The following is a 9,623-nucleotide window of genomic DNA, read 5'->3' as shown; positions in this document are numbered from 1 at the left end:
AGGCCCCCAGGTGAGAAGGCACTTGGTGCACTGGAGAAATTAAAAGATACTGATAGAAGAAAAAAAGCTTTATTCTAAGATATATAAAAAGGAGTTAACTAAGTTGTAAAATACAATGTATTGGTGGTCTCGGAAGTGTTAAAACTCGGTCTGTGTCACCTTGGATATGGCATTATAAAATTAAGTAATGAATGTGGATAAACTATTTTAAAATGAAGTATAGATAATTTATGAAATTGTTAAAGCTTCCAGACTTTAACAAAGTGCTTTACAGTCTTTGGCCCCTGCCTGCCTCCTGCCAGTTTTACCAAACTATCTAGAGTTCTCTGAACATCTTCCTTGACTCTGCACCTGGCAAATAATGAGCACTTAACAAAAGTTTGTTGAATAAAAGAATAAATGCAAAAATGAATGATGGTCACTACTTTCAAGAAATTTACAATTCTATCATTGGCAGGTGAAAGGAATCTTATAGAAGCATATTAAAATTTCTCAGTCAGACATGGTGGCTCATGCCTATAGTTCCAGCATTTTGAAAAGGCTGAGGTGAGAGTATAGCTTGAAGCCAGGAATTCAAGACCAGCCTGGGCAACATGGCGAGACCCCATCTCTACAAAAATAAAATAAAATAAAATAAAATTTAGCCAGCCATGGTAGCACATGCCTGTAGTCCCAGCCACTCAGGAGGATGAAGTGGGAGGATTGCTTGAGCTCAGGAGTTCAAGGCTGCAGTAAGTGATGACTGTACCACTGCACTCCAGCTGGGGCAATAGAATGAAACCCTAACTCAAAAACAAATAAAATAAAATAAAATAAAATAAAATAAAATAAAATAAAATATCTCAAGCAAAGATTCTAATTCAAAGAAAAATACTCTGACACATGGCGAATGACTCTAATCATCTTGAGATGAATTCATTTTATATAAGCTGTGTACAATAAACATTTCTGTAATGAAGAAAAAGAAATACTAGGCCAATATTAGCACATCGAATCTTTTATATTCCTTTAGTAACTACCAAAGCCCACTGTTTTGGGGTGAAGGCTATATTTATCAGGATAAGCTAGGTTATGCTTATCTAATTACTCCCCAATCTTAGTGGCATAAAATATGTTACATGTCCATGAGCAGGTCAACTGGCAGTTGGGGGAGTTCCTGTCTATGCTGTCCTCATTCAGGAACTTAGGCTAAGGGAGGCTCTCTATCTGGGCTTCTACAGTTTTTGCAGCAGGATAAAGGTAAAATAGCAAATTATGTACATGTACTAGCTCTTAAAGCTTCATGTCAATTTTGGTCTCATTTCACTGACAAAACAATCACATGACCATATCTAACTTTAATGGAGGAAGGGATATACAGTACTACCAGGTACTCAGAAAGGGAACTGAAAATACTTGGTGAACGTCAGTGTAGACTGCTACAGTGTTTTACCAAGCCAAATTATTTTTTAAACATGCAGGCATTGCTCCTTTGATTAGAGGAAAATGAAAACAAACATACCCAATCAGAAGCAGAACTATTTAGATTACTGAAAGGTAATACTTATAATGCTATATCCTATTGTTTTGGCCACCCAAGGAGAAAGTGTAAAAACTCCTAGTATATATCACACAGATCTAATACCCTAGAGGCTGTTTTTCACTCCAACTTATTATAGGTATGTAGAGATTGACTGAAGGCAAGGGAAAAAGGCTCAATGTGAAGATGATGAGGATGAAGATCTTTATGATGATTCACTTCCACCTAATAGTAAATAGTATATTTTCTCTTCCTTATGATTTTCTCAATAACACTTTCTTTTCTCTAGTTGACAACTTTAAGAATGCAACATACAATACATATATCATGCAAAATATGTGTTAATTGACTGTATATGTTATTGGCAAGGCTTCCAGTCAACAGTAGGCTAACACTAGTTAAGTTTTGGGAGAGTCAAAAGTTACATGAAAATTTTCAACTGCACAGCGGGTGGTGTCTCTAACCCCCATGTTGTTCAAGGGTCAACTGTACAATTTTGGTGTCATTAGGGAGAGTCACTGTCATTAGTCATAGTCATTAGTACATAAAGGCAAAGGCTTTATGTACTATTTTCTATGACTCAATCAGAATGAGTCACCACATCTGCTAATAAATGTAGTCAGCAAACCAGGCTTAAGTTTATAGAATTTTAATAGGATTGCTTAGTGTTGTTTCAAAAACCTAGGTTGAGATCCAGGCCAAGGAGTCGACCAAAAATGATACATACATTTCTAACAAAAATGCAGTTAAGCATTTGACTGAGACAGTATTAGTAGACGTTCACTTATCTAGTAATTTAATTCTACCTTTTTTGTGGCACTTTTTTTTTTTTGAGACGGAGTTTCACTCTTGTTGCCTGGGCTGGAATGCAATGGTGCAATCTCGGCTCGGCTCACTGCAACCTCCGCCTCCCAGGTTCAAGCTATTCTCCTGCCTCAGCCTCCCGAGTAGCTGGGATTACAGGCATGTGCCACCACACCTGGCTAATTTTGTATTTTTGATAGAGATGGGGTTTTCCCATGTTGGTCAGGCTGGTCTCGAACTCCCAACCTCAGGTGATCCACCTGCCTTGGCGCCCCAAAGTGCTGGGATTACAGGCGTGAGCCACCACATCCAGCCTTGTGGCACATATTATATCATACCTCATATGACAGAATATGATATACTGTATTTAATAAAATTTATGCCTATTTGTTGTAGAGAACTCTACTAGGAGTTGTAAGGAAATCAAAGATAAACACAAACTCTGCCCTCAAGGAACTTGTCATTTAATACAGAATTTAGACACTAAATATAAATTTATACACAGACTTATTAGTAGACTGGACATGGCTGAGGAAAGAATCTCTAAGCATGAGGATATATCAATAGAAACATCCAAAACTGAAAAGCAAGCAAACAAAAATACCCAGAAAAGAATATCCAAAGACTACAGGACAACTACAAAAGGCATAACATGTGTAATGGGAATACCAAAAGGAGAAAAGAGAAATAAATAGCAGAAAATCAGAAACAATAATGACTGAGAATTTCCCCAAATTAATATACCAAACCAAAGATCCAGGAAGCTCAGAGAATACCAAGCAGCATAGATGTCAAAAAAACCCCTAAAAGAAAAAAAATCCCAACCCCCAAAACTACACTGAGGCATATCATTTTCAAACTGCAGAAAAACAAAGAGAAAGAAAAAATCCTAAAGAAGCCAGAAGGAAAAAACATCTTATGTACAGAGGAACAAAAATAAGCATTACATCTGGCTTCTCCTCAGAAACCATACAAACTAGAGAATGGAGTGAAATATTAAAGTGTTGAGAGGGAAAAAAAAGAACCCAGACTATCAACCTAGAATTCTATAACCTGCAAAACTATCCTTCAAAAGTGAAGGCGAAATAAAGCTTTCTCACATACATGAAAAAATTGAGGAAATTTGTTGCCAGTAGACCAGCCTTGCAAAAAATGTTTAAAGAAGTTCCTTAGAGAGAAAGAACAATATAGGTCAGAAATTGGACCTTCTTAAGAAAAGGAAGAGTATAGAAGCAATAAGTGAAAATAAAACAACCTTTTGCTTTTCTTCTTAATTGATTTAATATCAAAATAATAACAATAATGTATTTATGCATGCTTATGTATGTATGCTTATGTATATATGATATATATGCTTATGTATACTTATATATAAGGGAAATGAATACTAATGATACAAATGACAAGATGGAAGAATTAAGATTATTTTATTATAAGGTGCTCATACTATCTAGGAAGCTGTATAGTGTTATGTGAAAATGGACTTGGGTTAGTTATAAACTTAAAAAACTGCAAGGGAAACCACTAATTTTTTAAAAAAATAAGCATAACTGATATGCTAAGAAAGGAGAGAAAATGGAATCATATAAGTCATTCAGTTACAATCGTGAAAGGTTGTAACAGTGGAAGACAAAAATAAGGACACAGAACAAAGGCAACAAATAGAAAACAGTTAACAAATATGGTTAGAAACCCAACTAAATCAATAATCACTCTGAATGTCAATAGTCTAAATACACCAATTAAAAGAGACTGTCAGTGTGGATCAGAAAACAAGACCCAACTATATATCATCTACAAGAAACTCACTTTAAATATAAAAGCACATAAAGATTAATAGTAAATGGATGGAAAAAATATACTATGCCAACACTAATCAAAAGAAAGCAGGCATAGCTATATTAATTTCAGACAGAGCAGATATTAGAGCAAGAAAACTTAACAAGGATAAAGAAGGGCATTACATAATGATAAATGGGTCAATTCTCCAAGAAGACAGCCTTAATGTACACATGCCTAATAACGGAGTGTAAAGAGACATGAGGTAAAACTGGTAAGAGTTGCTAGGAGTAACAGATAAATCTATATAGTTGAAGACTGCAACACCTATCTATCAGAAATGGACAGATCTAGCAGGCAGAAAATCAGTGAGGACATAGCTGAACTCCAAAACACCATGTAATCAACTGAATATAATTGACATCTATAGACTACTTTATCCAACAACAGCAGAATAGAGGTTCCTCAAGCTCATATGGAACATTCACCAAGACAGATCCAATTCTGGGCATAAAACACACATTAATAAATTTAAAGAAAAGAGATCATACAATGTCTTCTTTCAAACCATAATGGAATTAAACTAGAAATCAGTAATAGAAAGATGACTAGAAAACCCCAAAATATGTGGGAATTAAACAACATACTTCTAAACAACACATGACTCAAAAAAGAAATCTCAAGAGAAATTAAAAAACACTTTGAACTGAATGAAATAAAAATGAAAACACAACATCAAAATTTTGTGGTATGCAGTAAAAATAGTGCTTAGAGGAAAATTTATAGCATTGAATGCATATACTAGAAAAGGAGAAAGATCTAAACCCAATACTAAGTTTCTACCTTAGAAAACTAGAAAAAAAAGAGCAAATTAAATCCAAAGCAAACACAAGAAAAGAAATAAAAATTAGTGCAGAACCAATGAAATTGAAAACAATAAATCAATAGACAAAATCAATAAAATCAAAAGTTGGTTCCTCATGAAGAACAATAAAATTTGTAAGTCTCTAGCCAGGCTAAGAAAAAAATAGAGAGTACCCAAATGACTAATATTAGATATAAAAGAGGGGACATCACAATGGGTCTTATGGACATTAAAATGGTGCAAAGGGATTTGATAATCTAGGTGAAACAGATCAATTCCTTGAAAGACACGATCTGCCAAACTTATACAGGAAGAAATAGACAATATGAATAGGGCTATATCTATTAAAGAAATTGAGTCAATAATTAATAACCTTACAAAACAAAAGCACTAGGCCCAGATGGGTTCCACTGGTGAATTCCATGAAATATTAAAGGAAGAAATGATACCAATTCTCTACAATGTCTTTCAGAAGATAGAAGCAGAGAGAATATTTCTTAACTTAGTTTTAGATTCACAGCAAAACTGAATAAAAGATATAAAGATTTCCAATGTTCCTCCCCTTCCCTCTACACATGCATAGCCACTCCTACTAACATCCCCTACCAAACTGGAATATTTGTCACAATTGACGAATTTACATTGACATCATCATCACCCATATTCCATAGTTTACTTTAGGGTTTCCTATTGGTGTTGTGCATTCTACAGGTTTGGACAAATGTATGGTGACATGTATCCACAATTACAGTATTATGCAGACCACATTTACTACTCAAAATCCTCTGTGCTCTGCCTCTTCATCCCGCAGCACCTCCCACACCCCAACCCCTGGCAAACAGTGATCTTTTTACCGATTCCATAGTTTTACCTTTTCTAGAATGTCATACATTGATAGTCCCCCATTTAAGATGGTTTGAACAATTTTTTGATTTATGATGGGTTTATCAGGATGTTAAATACTTTCCAATTTAGGATATTTTTTACTTACAATGGGCTTATTTGGACATAACCCCATTGTAAGTCAAGGAGCATCTGTGGTTGGAATCATACTGCAGCCTTTTTAGATTGGCTTGTTTCACTTAGTAATACGTACTTAAGGTTCCTCTGGGTCTGTTCTGTTTTTTGTTTTTTGTTTATTCTGCAGTCTTCTTTTTCTTTGCTTTTCAGTCTTGTCAGTTTCTAGTGAGATGTCCTCAAACTCAGAAATTCTTTCCTCAATTGTGTCCTGTCTACTAATATGCACATAAAAGGCATTCTTCATTTCTGCTACAGTGTTTTTGATTTCCAGCATTTCCTTTTGTTTCTTTTTTATAATTTCTATCTCTCTTCCTACATTGTCCACCTGTTCTTGCATGCTATCTGCTTTATCCATTAGAGCCCTTAGTATATTAATCATAATTGCATTAAATTTCTGATCTGATAATTTCAATATTATGTGAGGCTGGTTCTGATGCTTGCTCTGTCTCTTTAAACTGTTTTCTGCCTTTTAGTATGTTCAGTAATTTTTTTCTTGCTAGCTGTATATGCTGTACTAGGTGACAGGAACTGCAGTAAACAGGCTTTTAGTAATGCAGTAGTAAGGTGGGGGAAAACATTCTGAAGTCCTGTTAGATCTCAGTGTTTTAATGAGTCTGTGTTTCTGGACTGTGAACTTCGTAAGTGCTTCTCAGTGCCCCTCACCTCACCCACTCCACTTAGGTGGAAGGGGATGGCTAGAGAGGGCTGGAATTGGGGATTTTCCTTCCTTCTTATCAGTTAGGAACCTGGTAGGACTCCAGGAGGTAAAATTTTTTAAAATTGTGGCCTCTCCATTAATGAATACCCCTGCAGTTTTTATCTCTCAGACTTGGACACACAAAGCCTCCAGTATTTCATAAATTACAGTTGAGGTTTTCCTATCTGGAAACAAGAAGTCTTGCATTTAAACTTTTGAGGAGATGGCATAATGTTATATTTACGTTAACATCTACCACAATGTCTAAACTTTAGTAAGTCCTTGACAAATATATACATGAAATTATGGCTGATTTAGGAACACAGATAAGAAAAAGGTTAAGATTGTACAGAGTGGTCAGTAACACTTCTTGGAGGTAGTGAAACCTTTCAAAATTTTGTGGCCATCTCCTTGAGGTAAATGAAGCATTTTTTTGTTTGTTTGTTTTTTTGTTTTTTGAGACGAGTCTCGCTCTGTCGCCCAGGCTGGAGTGCAGTGGCCGGATCTCAGCTCACTGCAAGCTCCGCCTCCCGGGTTTACGCCATTCTCCTGCCTCAGCCTCCCGAGTAGCTGGGACTACAGGCGCCCATCACCTCGCTCGGCTAGTTTTTTGTATTTTTTAGTAGAGACGGGGCTTCACCGGGTTAGCCAGTATGGTCTCGATCTCCTGACCTCATGATCCGCCCGTCTCGGCCTCCCAAAGTGCTGGGATTACAGGCTTGAGCCACTGCGCCCCGTCGAAGCATGGTTTTAACCCGAGAAACTGTTTCTCTCAGAGCTCTAGTTAGTTGAAGTTTTTTCATTCTCCATTACCCAATATTCAGTGGTACCCAGGAAGAGGTAGCTGGACTTTACCTAGCTTACCATGACTGTTTCCAAATCGATCTTCCATGAAATCATGGTTTGGAGTAAATGCATATTTTTTAAGGTACACACCATCTTGATTTAGTATTCTTCATCTCTCTTTGTTGCTCTCATGTTTCAATCTCTCTTTCACTTTCCTTTATTCATTAAGAACTTTAGCCCCTAGCTTGTAATATTTTTCTGTCTCTTAACACCATGCTAGAAAATAACCAAATAGTGATGTCTAGTACCCTAGCTTCATAATTCCTTGACTCCATTACTCAGTATCCTCCCCTTCAGCCACCCACTTTTTTTTTTTTTTTTTAACACGATGGCAAATTATTAACAGAAAATAGTTTGAGGAGTCCTGTTCACAGACTGTGACCATGGCAACCCCACTTTCCATGGGTGCTGTCAGAGGGGATGGGGGTGACATCCTCAATCCGCCCAATCTTCATACCCAAGTGGGCAAGGGCTCTGAAGGCCGACTGGCCCCAGGTCCAGGGGTCTTGGTCGTATTTCCTCCTGTGGCCCAGAGTTTGATGTGTAGGGCAGCGATACCTAGCTCCTTGCACCTCTGGGACACATCCTGGGCAGCCAACATAGCAGCACATGGCGAGGATTCATCTCGGTCTGCCTTCACCTTCATCCCACCAGTCACATAGCAGATGGTTTCTTTGCCAGAAAGATCAGTGACATGGACAAAAGTGTCACTGAAGGTTGCAAAAATATGGCAGACACCAAATACATTTCTCTCCTTCAGCCACCTGAGGTGTGCCATTTCTGCATGTCGTCTCTCCACCCACTCATTTTTTTAAATTCAATTTTTATTTTTATTCAATAGTTTTAGGGCAACAGATCGTGTTCGATTGCATGGAAAAGTTCTTTAGTGGTGATCTGTGAGATTTTGGGGCACCCATCACCTGAGCCGTATAGACCGTACCCAATGTGTAGTCTTTTTTTTTTCTTTTTGAGATGGAGTCTTGCTCTGTCGCCCAGGCTGGAGTGCAGTGGCAGCATCTCAGCTCACTGCAACAATGTGTAGTCTTTTATCCCTCACCCATCTCCCACCCTTCCTCCCAAGTCCCCAGAGTCCATTATATCATTCTTATGCCTTTGTGTCCTCACAGCTTAGCTTCCACTTATAAGTGAGAACATACAATGTTTGGTTTTCCATTCCTGAGTTATTTCACTAAGAATAATGGTCTCCAACTCCATCCAGGCTGCTGCAAATGCCATTATTTCATTCTTTTATTTCATTCCTTGTGACTGAGTAGTATTCCACGGTGTGTGGAATACTTTTCTTTATCCACTCATTAGGTGATAGGCATTTAGACTGGTTCCATATTTTTGCAATTGTGAATTGTGCTACTATATACATGTGTGCAAGCGTCTTTTTCATATGACTTCTTTTCCTCTGGGTAGATATCTAGTAGTGGGATTGCTGGATCAAATGGCAGTTCTACTTTTAGTTCTTTAAGGAATCTGTATATTGTTTTCCATAGTGGTTGTACTAGTTTACATTCCCACTAGCAGTGTAAAAGTGTTCCCTTTTTACCACATCCATGTCAATATCTGTTATTTTTTTATTTTTAATTATGGTCATTCTTGCAGGAGTAAGGTGGTTATCTCATTGTGGTTTTGATTTGCATTTCCCTGATAATTTGTGATGCTGAGCATTTTTTTTTCACGTTTGTTGGCCATTTGTATATCTTCTTTTGAGAATTGTGTATTCATGTCCTTTGCTCACTTTTTGACGGGATTATTTGTTTTTTTTCTTGATTTAAGTTCCTGGTAGATTCTGGATATTAGTCGTTTGGCAGATGCAGTTTGCGAACATTTTCTCTCACTCTGTGGGTTGTCTGTTTACTGATTCTGATATCTTTTGCTGTGCAGAAGCTTTTTAGTTTTATTAGGTCCCATCTATTTATCATTACTTTTGTTGCATTTGCTTTTGGGTTCTTGGTCATGAAGTCTTTGCCTAAGTCAATGTCTAGAAGAGTTTTTCCAATGTTATCTTCTAGAATTCTTATGGTTTCAGGTCTTAGATGTAAGTCTTTGATCCATCTTGAGTTGATTTTTGTATAACGTGAGAG

General features: G+C 37.0%; 1 protein-coding gene across 21 annotated transcripts in view; it reads right to left on the bottom strand.

The window, feature by feature from the left end:
- RASAL2 (RAS protein activator like 2) overlaps nt 1-9,623 on the bottom strand; it is a 389,304-nt gene that overhangs the window by 78,625 nt on the left and 301,056 nt on the right. The gene's annotated exons all lie outside the window — the stretch shown is intronic.

The sequence above is a fragment of the Macaca fascicularis genome, chromosome 1 (assembly GCF_037993035.2).
Source record: "Macaca fascicularis isolate 582-1 chromosome 1, T2T-MFA8v1.1".
In the NCBI taxonomy this organism is placed as follows: Eukaryota; Metazoa; Chordata; class Mammalia; order Primates; family Cercopithecidae; genus Macaca; species Macaca fascicularis.
Note: the sequence above shows the minus strand (reverse complement) of the source record. Positions and strands in the feature narration are given on the sequence as shown.